Here is a 9,764-nt window from a genome sequence, read left to right on the forward strand (position 1 = left end):
AGAAAGAAGCAGAGCTTCACATTGTAGATGTTCTTGTCTAGAGCAGCGCACTACCAACAACTAGTTGGTAGTGTCCAAACGATCATATTGTCTTTAGTGTAGAAACTAGACTTGTTCCCCTAGATCGGGGGTGTCAGAGGCGTTCTCTCCTCTAGGGTTTTGGGTCTAGTTTCTACTTTTTATTCAATGTTTACAAGTTCACACAGTTGTACACGTTATTACAGTTTATTTTTTGTCCTTAATCTATAACATCAAACATCATCAAAACACCTACTACTATTAATTACCTTATATATGTATTACAACAGGTGGTTAATTACCTTATGTATTACAACAGGCTGTTAATTACCTTATATATGTATTACAACAGGTGGTTAATTACCTTTATATGTATTACAACAGGTGGTTAATTACCTTGTATGTATTACAACAGGTGGTTAATTACCATATGTATTATAACAAGCAGTTAATTACCTTATATGTATTACAACAGGTGGTTAATTACCTTTATATGTATTACAACAGGTGGTTAATTACCTTGTATGTATTACAACAGGTGGTTAATTACCTTATATGTATTACAACAGGTGGTTAATTACCTTATATATGTATTACAACAGGTGGTTAATTACCTTATATATGTATTACAACAGGTGGTTAATTACCTTATATATGTATTACAACAGGTGGTTAATTACCTTATATATGTATTACAACAGGTGGTTAATTACCTTATATATGTATTACAACAGGTGGTTAATTACCTTATATATGTATTACAACAGGTGGTTAATTACCTTATATATGTATTACAACAGGTGGTTAATTACCTTATATATGTATTAAATGTATTACAACAGGTGGTTCATTACCTTATATATGTATTCCAACAGGTGGTTAATTACCTTATATATGTATTACAACAGGTGGTTAATTACCTTATATATGTATTACAACAAGTGGTTAATTACCTTATATATGTATTACAACAGGTGGTTAATTACCTTATATATGTATTACAACAGGTGGTTAATTACCTTATATATGTATTACAACAAGTGGTTTTTATTTTTATTTTTATTTCACCTTTATTTAACCAGGTAGGCCAGTTGAGAACAAGTTCTCATTTGCAACTGCGACCTGGCCAAGATAAAGCATAGCAGTTTGAGCAGACAACACAGAGTTACACATGGAATAAACAATTAACAAGTCAATAACACAGTAGAAAACAAAGGGGGAGTCTATATACAATGTGTGCAAAAGGCATGAGGAGGTTGAATAATTACAATTTTGCAGATTAACACTGGAGTGATAAATGATCAGATGGTCATGTACAGGTAGAGATATTGGTGTGCAAAAGAGCAAGTAAATAAATAAAAACAGTATGGGGATGAGGTAGGTGAAAATGGGTGGGCTATTTACCAATAGACTATGTACAGCAGCAGCGATCGGTTAGCTGCTCAGATAGCTGATGTTTGAAGTTGGTGAGGAGATAAAAGTCTCCAACTTCAGCGATTTTTGCAATTCGTTCCAGTCACAGGCAGCAGAGTACTTGAACAAAAGGCGGCCAAATGAGGTGTTGGCTTTAGGGATGATCAGTGAGAGACACCTGCTGGAGCGCGTGCTACGGATGGGTGTTGCCATCGTGACCAGTGAACTGAGATAAGGCGGAGCTTTACCTAGCATGGATTTGTAGATGACCTGGAGCCAGTGGGTCTGGCGATGAATATGTAATGAGGGCCAGCCGACTAGAGCATACAGGTCGCAGTGGTGGGTGGTATAAGGTGCTTTAGTGACAAAACGGATGGCACTGTGATAGACTGCATCCAGTTTGCTGAGTAGAGTGTTGGAAGCCATTTTGTAGATGACATCGCCGAAGTCGAGGATCGGAAGGATAGTCAGTTTTACCAGGGTAAGCTGTTAGTGGCGTGAGTGAAGGAGGCTTTGTTGCGGAATAGAAAGCCGACTCTTGATTTGATTTTCGATTGGAGATGTTTGATATGAGTCTGGAAAGGAGAGTTTGCAGTCTAGCCAGACACCTAGGTACTTATAGATGTCCACACATTCAAGGTCGGAACCATCCAGGGTGGTGATGCTAGTCGGGCATGCGGGTGCAGGCAGCGATCGGTTGAAAAGCATGCATTTGGTTTTACTAGCGTTTAAGAGCAGTTGGAGGCCACGGAAGGAGTGTTGTATGGCATTGAAGCTTGTTTGGAGGTTAGATAGCACAGTGTCCAATGACGGGCCGAAAGTATATAGAATGGTGTCGTCTGCGTAGAGGTGGATCAGGGAATCACCCGCAGCAAGAGCAACATCATTGATATATACAGAGAAAAGAGTCGGCCCGAGAATTGAACCCTGTGGCACCCCCATAGAGACTGCCAGAGGACCGGACAGCATGCCCTCCGATTTGACACACTGAACTCTGTCTGCAAAGTAATTGGTGAACCAGGCAAGGCAGTCATCCGAAAAACCGAGGCTACTGAGTCTGCCGATAAGAATATGGTGATTGACAGAGTCGAAAGCCTTGGCAAGGTCAATGAAGACGGCTGCACAGTACTGTCTTTTATCGATGGCGGTTATGATATCGTTTAGTACCTTGAGTGTTGCTGAGGTGCACCCGTGACCGGCTCGAAACCAGATTGCACAGCAGAGAAGGTACGGTGGGATTCGAGATGGTCAGTGACCTGTTTGTTGACTTGGCTTTCGAAGACCTTAGATAGGCAGGGCAGGATGGATATAGGTCTGTAACAGTTTGGGTCCAGGGTGTCTCCCCCTTTGAAGAGAGGGATGACTGCGGCAGCTTTCCAATCCTTGGGGATCTCAGACGATATGAAAAGAGGTTGAACAGGCTGGTGATAGGGGTTGCGACAATGGCGGCGGAAAGTTTCAGAAATAGGGGGTCCAGATTGTCAAGCCCAGCTGATTTGTACGGGTCCAGGTTTTGCAGCTCTTTCAGAACATCTTAATTACCTTTATATATGTATTACAACAAGCAGTTAATTACCTTTATATATATTACAACAGGTGGTTAATTACCTTATATGTATTACAACAGGTGGTTAATTACCATATGTATTATAACAAGCAGTTAATTACCTTATATGTATTACAACAGGTGGTTAATTACCATATGTATTATAACAAGCAGTTAATTACCTTATATATGTATTACAACAGGTGGTTAATTACCATATGTATTATAACAAGCAGTTAATTACCTTATATGTATTACAACAGGTGGTTAATTACCTTATATATGTATTACAACAAGTGGTTTATATTGTATTACAACAATGGCTTTTATTTTTATTTTTATTTCACCTTTATTTAACCAGGTAGGCCAGTTGAGAACAAGTTCTCATTTGCAACTGCGACCTGGCCAAGATAAAGCATAGCAGTTTGAGCAGACAACACAGAGTTACACATGGAATAAACAATTAACAAGTCAATAACACAGTAGAAAACAAGGGGGGAGTCTATATACAATGTGTGCAAAAGGCATGAGGAGGTAGGCGAATAATTACAATTTTGCAGATTAACACTGGAGTGATAAATGATCAGATGGTCATGTACAGGTAGAGATATTGGTGTGCAAAAGAGCAAGTAAATAAATAAAAACAGTATGGGGATGAGGTAGGTGAAAATGGGTGGGCTATTTACCAATAGACTATGTACAGCAGCAGCGATCGGTTAGCTGCTCAGATAGCTGATGTTTGAAGTTGGTGAGGGAGATAAAGTCTCCAACTTCAGCGATTTTTGCAATTCGTTCCAGTCACAGGCAGCAGAGTACTTGAACGAAAGGCGGCCAAATGAGGTGTTGGCTTTAGGGATGATCAGTGAGAGACACCTGCTGGAGCGCGTGCTACGGATGGGTGTTGCCATCGTGACCAGTGAACTGAGATAAGGCGGAGCTTTACCTAGCATGGATTTGTAGATGACCTGGAGCCAGTGGGTCTGGCGACGAATATGTAATGAGGGCCAGCCGACTAGAGCATACAGGTCGCAGTGGTGGGTGGTATAAGGTGCTTTAGTGACAAAACGGATGGCACTGTGATAGACTGCATCCAGTTTGCTGAGTAGAGTGTTGGAAGCCATTTTGTAGATGACATCGCGAAGTCGAGGATCGGAAGGATAGTCAGTTTTACTAGGGTAAGCTTGGCGGCGTGAGTGAAGGAGGCTTTGTTGCGGAATAGAAAGCCGACTCTTGATTTGATTTTCGATTGAGATGTTTGATATGAGTCTGGAAGGAGAGTTTGCAGTCTAGCCAGACACCTAGGTACTTATAGATGTCCACATATTCAAGGTCGGAACCATCCAGGGTGGTGATGCTAGTCGGGCATGCGGGTGCAGGCAGCGATCGGTTGAAAAGCATGCATTTGGTTTTACTAGCGTTTAAGAGCAGTTGGAGGCCACGGAAGGAGTGTTGTATGGCATTGAAGCTTGTTTGGAGGTTAGATAGCACAGTGTCCAATGACAGGCCGAAAGTATATAGAATGGTGTCGTCTGCGTAGAGGTGGATCAGGGAATCACCCGCAGCAAGAGCAACATCATTGATATATACAGAGAAAAGAGTCGGCCCGAGAATTGAACCCTGTGGCACCCCCATAGAGACTGCCAGAGGACCGGACAGCATGCCCTCCGATTTGACACACTGAACTCTGTCTGCAAAGTAATTGGTGAACCAGGCAAGGCAGTCATCCAAAAAACCGAGGCTACTGAGTCTGCCGATAAGAATATGGTGATTGACAGAGTCGAAAGCCTTGGCAAGGTCAATGAAGACGGCTGCACAGTACTGTCTTTTATCGATGGCGGTTATGATATCGTTTAGTACCTTGAGTGTTGCTGAGGTGCACCCGTGACCGGCTCGGAAACCAGATTGCACAGCAGAGAAGGTACGGTGGGATTCGAGATGGTCAGTGACCTGTTTGTTGACTTGGCTTTCGAAGACCTTAGATAGGCAGGGCAGGATGGATATAGGTCTGTAACAGTTTGGGTCCAGGGTGTCTCCCCTTTGAAGAGGGGGATGACTGCGGCAGCTTTCCAATCCTTGGGGATCTCAGACGATATGAAAGAGAGGTTGAACAGGCTGGTGATAGGGGTTGCGACAATGGCGGCGGAAAGTTTCAGAAATAGGGGGTCCAGATTGTCAAGCCCAGCTGATTTGTACGGGTCCAGGTTTTGCAGCTCTTTCAGAACATCTTAATTACCTTATATATGTATTACAACAGGCTGTTAATTACCTTATATATGTATTACAACAGGTGGTTAATTACCTTATATATGTATTACAACAAGTGGTTAATTACCTTATATATGTATTACAACAGGTGGTTAATTACCTTATATATGTATATGTATTACAACAGGTGGTTAATTACCTTATATATGTATTACAACATGTGGTTTACTTATATATGTATTACAATTACCTGTTAATTACCTTATATATGTATTACAACAGGTGGTTAATTACCTTATATATGTATTACAGTCAAGTGGTTAATTACCTTATATATGTATTACAACAGGCTGGTTAATTACCTTATATATGTATTACAACAGGCTGTTAATTACCTTAGCGCAGGCTGACCTGGTTGGTCCCCAGTCAAATTCTACTGTTAGTTTAGCTTTTTCTTGTTCTTGTTCTTGTTGATCACTCACCTTCTTCCTCATCGGAACGTAAGGTTTCTCATCATTAACCAAGCTTCCTGCCATCCAGGACCTCTATTTACCTTTATTTAACTAGGCAAGTCAGTTAAAGAACAAATTCTTATTTTCAATGACGGCCTAGGAACAGGAACAGTGGGTTAACTGTCTTGTTCAGGGGCAGAACGACAGATTTGTACCTTGTCAGCTCGGGGATTTGAACTTGCAACCTTCCGGTTACTAGTCCAACGTTCTAACCACTAGGTTACCCTGCCGCCCCTCTATACCAGGTGGTTGTCAGAGGAAAGCCCTAAAAATTGTCAAAGACTCCAGCCACCCTAGTCATTAGAATGTTCTCTCTGCTACCGCACGGCAAGCGGTACCAGAGTTCCAAGTCTAGGTCCAAGAGGCTTCTAAACAGCTTCTACCCCCAAGCCATAAGACTCCTGAACATCTAATCAAATGGCTACCCAGACTACTTGCATTGCCAACCCCTTCTACGCTGTTTGCCACTCTCTGTTATTATCTATGCATAGTCACTTTAATAACTCTACTTACATGTACATATTACCTCAACTAACTGGTTCACATTGACTCTGTACCGGTTCCCCCTGTATATAGCATCCACATTGACTCTGCACGTACCACCTGTATATAGTCTCCACATTGACTCTGCACCGTAATACCCTGTATATAGCCTCCACATTGACTCTGTACCGTAATACCCTGTATATAGCCTCCACATTGACTCTGTAACGTAACACCCTGTATATAGCCTCCACATTGACTCTGTACAGGTACCCCCTGTATATAGCCTCCACATTGACTCTGTAACGTAACACCCTGTATATAGCCTCCACATTGACTCTGTACTGGTACCCCCTGTATATAGCCTCCACATTGACTCTGTACAGGTACCCCCTGTATTTAGCCTCCACATTGACTCTGTACCAGGTACCCCCTGTATATAGCCTCCACATTGACTCTGTACAGGTACCCCCTGTATATAGCCTCCACATTGACTCTGTACTGGTACCCCCTAGCCTCCACATTGACTCTGTAGTACCCCCTCCACATTGACTCTGTGTAGCCCCACATTGACTCGTACCGTAATACCCTGTATATAGCCTCCACATTGATTGACTCTGTAGCCCCCACATTGACTCTGTAACGTAACACCCTGTATATAGCCTCCACATTGACTCTGTACCAGTACCCCCTGTATATAGCCTCCACATTGACTCTGTAACGTAACTCCACATTGACTCTGTAACGTAACACCCTGTATATAGCCTCCACATTGACTCTGTAACGTAACACCCTGTATATAGCCCCACATTGACTCTGTAACGTAACACCCTGTATATAGCCTCCACATTGACTCTGTACGTAACACCCTGTATATAGCCCCACATTGACTCTGTAACGTAACACCCTGTATATAGCCTCCACATTGACTCTGTACCGTTACCCTGTATATAGCCTCCACATTGACTCTGTAACGTAACACCCTGTATATAGCCTCCACATTGACTCTGTAAGTACCCCTGTATATAGCCTCCACATTGACTCTGTAACGTAACCCCTGTATATAGCTCCACATTGACTCTGTACCGTAACACCCTGTATATAGCCTCCACATTGACTCTGTATCCGTAACACCCTGTATATAGCCCCCACATTGACTCTGTAACGTAACACCCTGTATATAGCCCCCACATTGACTCTGTAACGTAACACCCTGTATATAGCCTCCACATTGACTCTGTACCAGTACCCCTGTATATAGCCCCCACATTGACTCTGTAACGTAACACCCTGTATATAGCCTCCACATTGACTCTGTAACGTAACACCCTGTATATAGCCTCCACATTGAAGGTAACACCCTGTATATAGCCCCACATTGACTCTGTAACGTAACACCCTGTATATATATTGACTCTGTACTGACCCCTGTATATAGCCTCCACATTGACTCTGTAACGTAACACCCTGTATATAGCCTCCACATTGACTCTGTACACCCTGTAACACTAGCAGGTTGTTGATTGTATTTTCTGTCAGAACACATTGTCTGTTGGAACTAGCAGGTTGTTTACTATGATTCCAGTCTGACTTAATGGATTTTTTGCAGGGTGATAAAACAGTTGTTTAAGGACACAAGTACTTCAGATAAGGGGATATGGGCTGTAACAAGGAAAATTTGCTGTTTTGAGCAGTACCTTATTATTTCCTCATCTCTTCTCCTCACATCATCTCATTGGGGTACTTTCCTTAGTGACTAATAAGCCACAAGCAGGGGAGCTCAGGGCTGGATGGGTTTCTGATTTTGTCCTACCAAGACCAAGCTACTACTACTACTGTCACTGTGTTTTAGCCAGCTCAGGTACTCTCAACATTCTTGATTCTGAGCTACTCTACCAAGACCAAGCTACTACTACTACTGTCACTGTGTTACTCTACAGTGTTGATTCAGAGCTATTCTACCAAGACCAACTACTACTACTACTGTCACTGTGTTACTAGCCAGCTCAGGTACTCTCAACATTCTGTCAGAGCAGGAGATGTGTTGTTAGAACGAGCAGGTTAGGTTGTTGATGTGATTCTAGTCTGTCAGAACAGGAGATGTGTTGTTAGAACTACTACTACTACTGTCATGTGATTCTTCTGTCAGAGCAGGAGATGTGTTGTTCAGCAGGTTACTCTGTATTTCTAGTTTGACTGATAATACCAGAGTGGGCAGGGCTGAGGCTTTTACTACACTGTCACTAGTGTACTCTCAGGACGATATGGGCTGATTCTGTTCTACCAAGACCAAGCTACTACTACTACTTTCTCTGTGTGACTACTAGCCAGAAGCAGTAGCCAGCTCAGGTATTCTCAACATTCTCTGATTCTGAGCTACACTACCAAGACCAAGCTACTACTACTACTACTACTGTCACTGTGTTACTCTCAACATTCTCTGATTCTGAGCTACTCTACCAAGACCAAGCTACTACTACTACTATCACTGTGTTACTCTCAACATTCTCTGATTCATGTCCAGGTGATGTGCTACGTTACAGATGGAGCTGCTCATGTTAACTTATGTCACTTAAAAGATCATTTGTGTTACGTTTTGTCATGTTATGCGATGTCATTTTAAAATAAGTTATGTTAAATGCATAATGTACGATTCTAGTTCAATGACTGGAAGTCTACAGGTACATTAGCAATGCTACCGTACCTGTAGACTTCCAGTCATTGTGCTAATGCTAAATAGCATTTGTTCGTGAAACAACCACTACCTTCCTTCCTAATGCACACGGAGACATTAAAATGGTATCCAGGATCCCTTTAACACTATTAGAGGTTATTAAATGTAGAGTTAAGTTGTTATGTAATGTAATATCATTGTTTCCTCTGTAGATCGGTTGGCAGAATGTCTCTGCTGCTTTGTTGTATAGTGATGGCTCTGCACCTCGCAACAGGTGAATATGAAACTTGAAAAACAGACGGTGTGTGTAAACAGTTCAAATGATTGATAAAGAACACCCTCTGTGTTCTGTTAAAACACTTTTTTATTTAACCTGTATATAAATAGGCAGGTCAGTAAAGAACAAATTCTTATTCTTTATTTTATTTAACTAGGCAGGTCTGTAATTAAGAACAAATTCTTATGTACAAATTGTTATTTATTTAAACAGGTAACTCTTTATCCACATTATAGCAGGAGGTATAAAGCCATAGACTATGAACGATAACGTCAAAGGCCACACTGAAGTCTAACAAAACAACTCCTACAATCTTTTGATCATGAATTTCACTCAGCCAATCATTCACCATTTGTGTAAACGCTGTGGTTGTTGAAGCGTGCTGAAAGTCTGTTGTCAATTTGTTTACAGTAAAATAGCATTGTATCTAGTCAAACCCAACTCTAGATGCTATACAGTATTTGAGGTGCTACTTGATTCTAGCTTAGTTTGCACTTTTGGGATTATTCCCTTAATTGCTTCCAATGTACCAGGTAAACTAAGTCAAGCACAGCTCTTGAACAGTACGTACTGTCGGTGTGTGTTGTTGTTCCAGGGCTGGATGCTGCCCCGGGGGTGGTGGTGAATACTACAGAG

General features: G+C 41.8%; 1 long non-coding RNA gene across 2 annotated transcripts; it reads left to right on the plus strand.

Annotated features, from left to right (window-relative positions):
* The first annotated feature begins 8,128 nt into the window (after window positions 1-8,128).
* On the plus strand, window positions 8,129-9,764 carry LOC121843347. 2 transcript variants are annotated; one of them, XR_006081506.1, is made up of 3 exons: window positions 8,129-8,187; window positions 9,064-9,125; window positions 9,724-9,764. It is a non-coding gene; the product is annotated as an uncharacterized LOC121843347 (long non-coding RNA). The 2 variants fall into 2 exon arrangements; XR_006081507.1 differs by lacking the exon at window positions 8,129-8,187 and adding an exon at window positions 8,512-8,701.

The sequence above is a fragment of the Oncorhynchus tshawytscha genome, unplaced genomic scaffold (genome assembly GCF_018296145.1).
Source record: "Oncorhynchus tshawytscha isolate Ot180627B unplaced genomic scaffold, Otsh_v2.0 Un_contig_2193_pilon_pilon, whole genome shotgun sequence".
Lineage (NCBI taxonomy): Eukaryota > Metazoa > Chordata > Actinopteri > Salmoniformes > Salmonidae > Oncorhynchus > Oncorhynchus tshawytscha.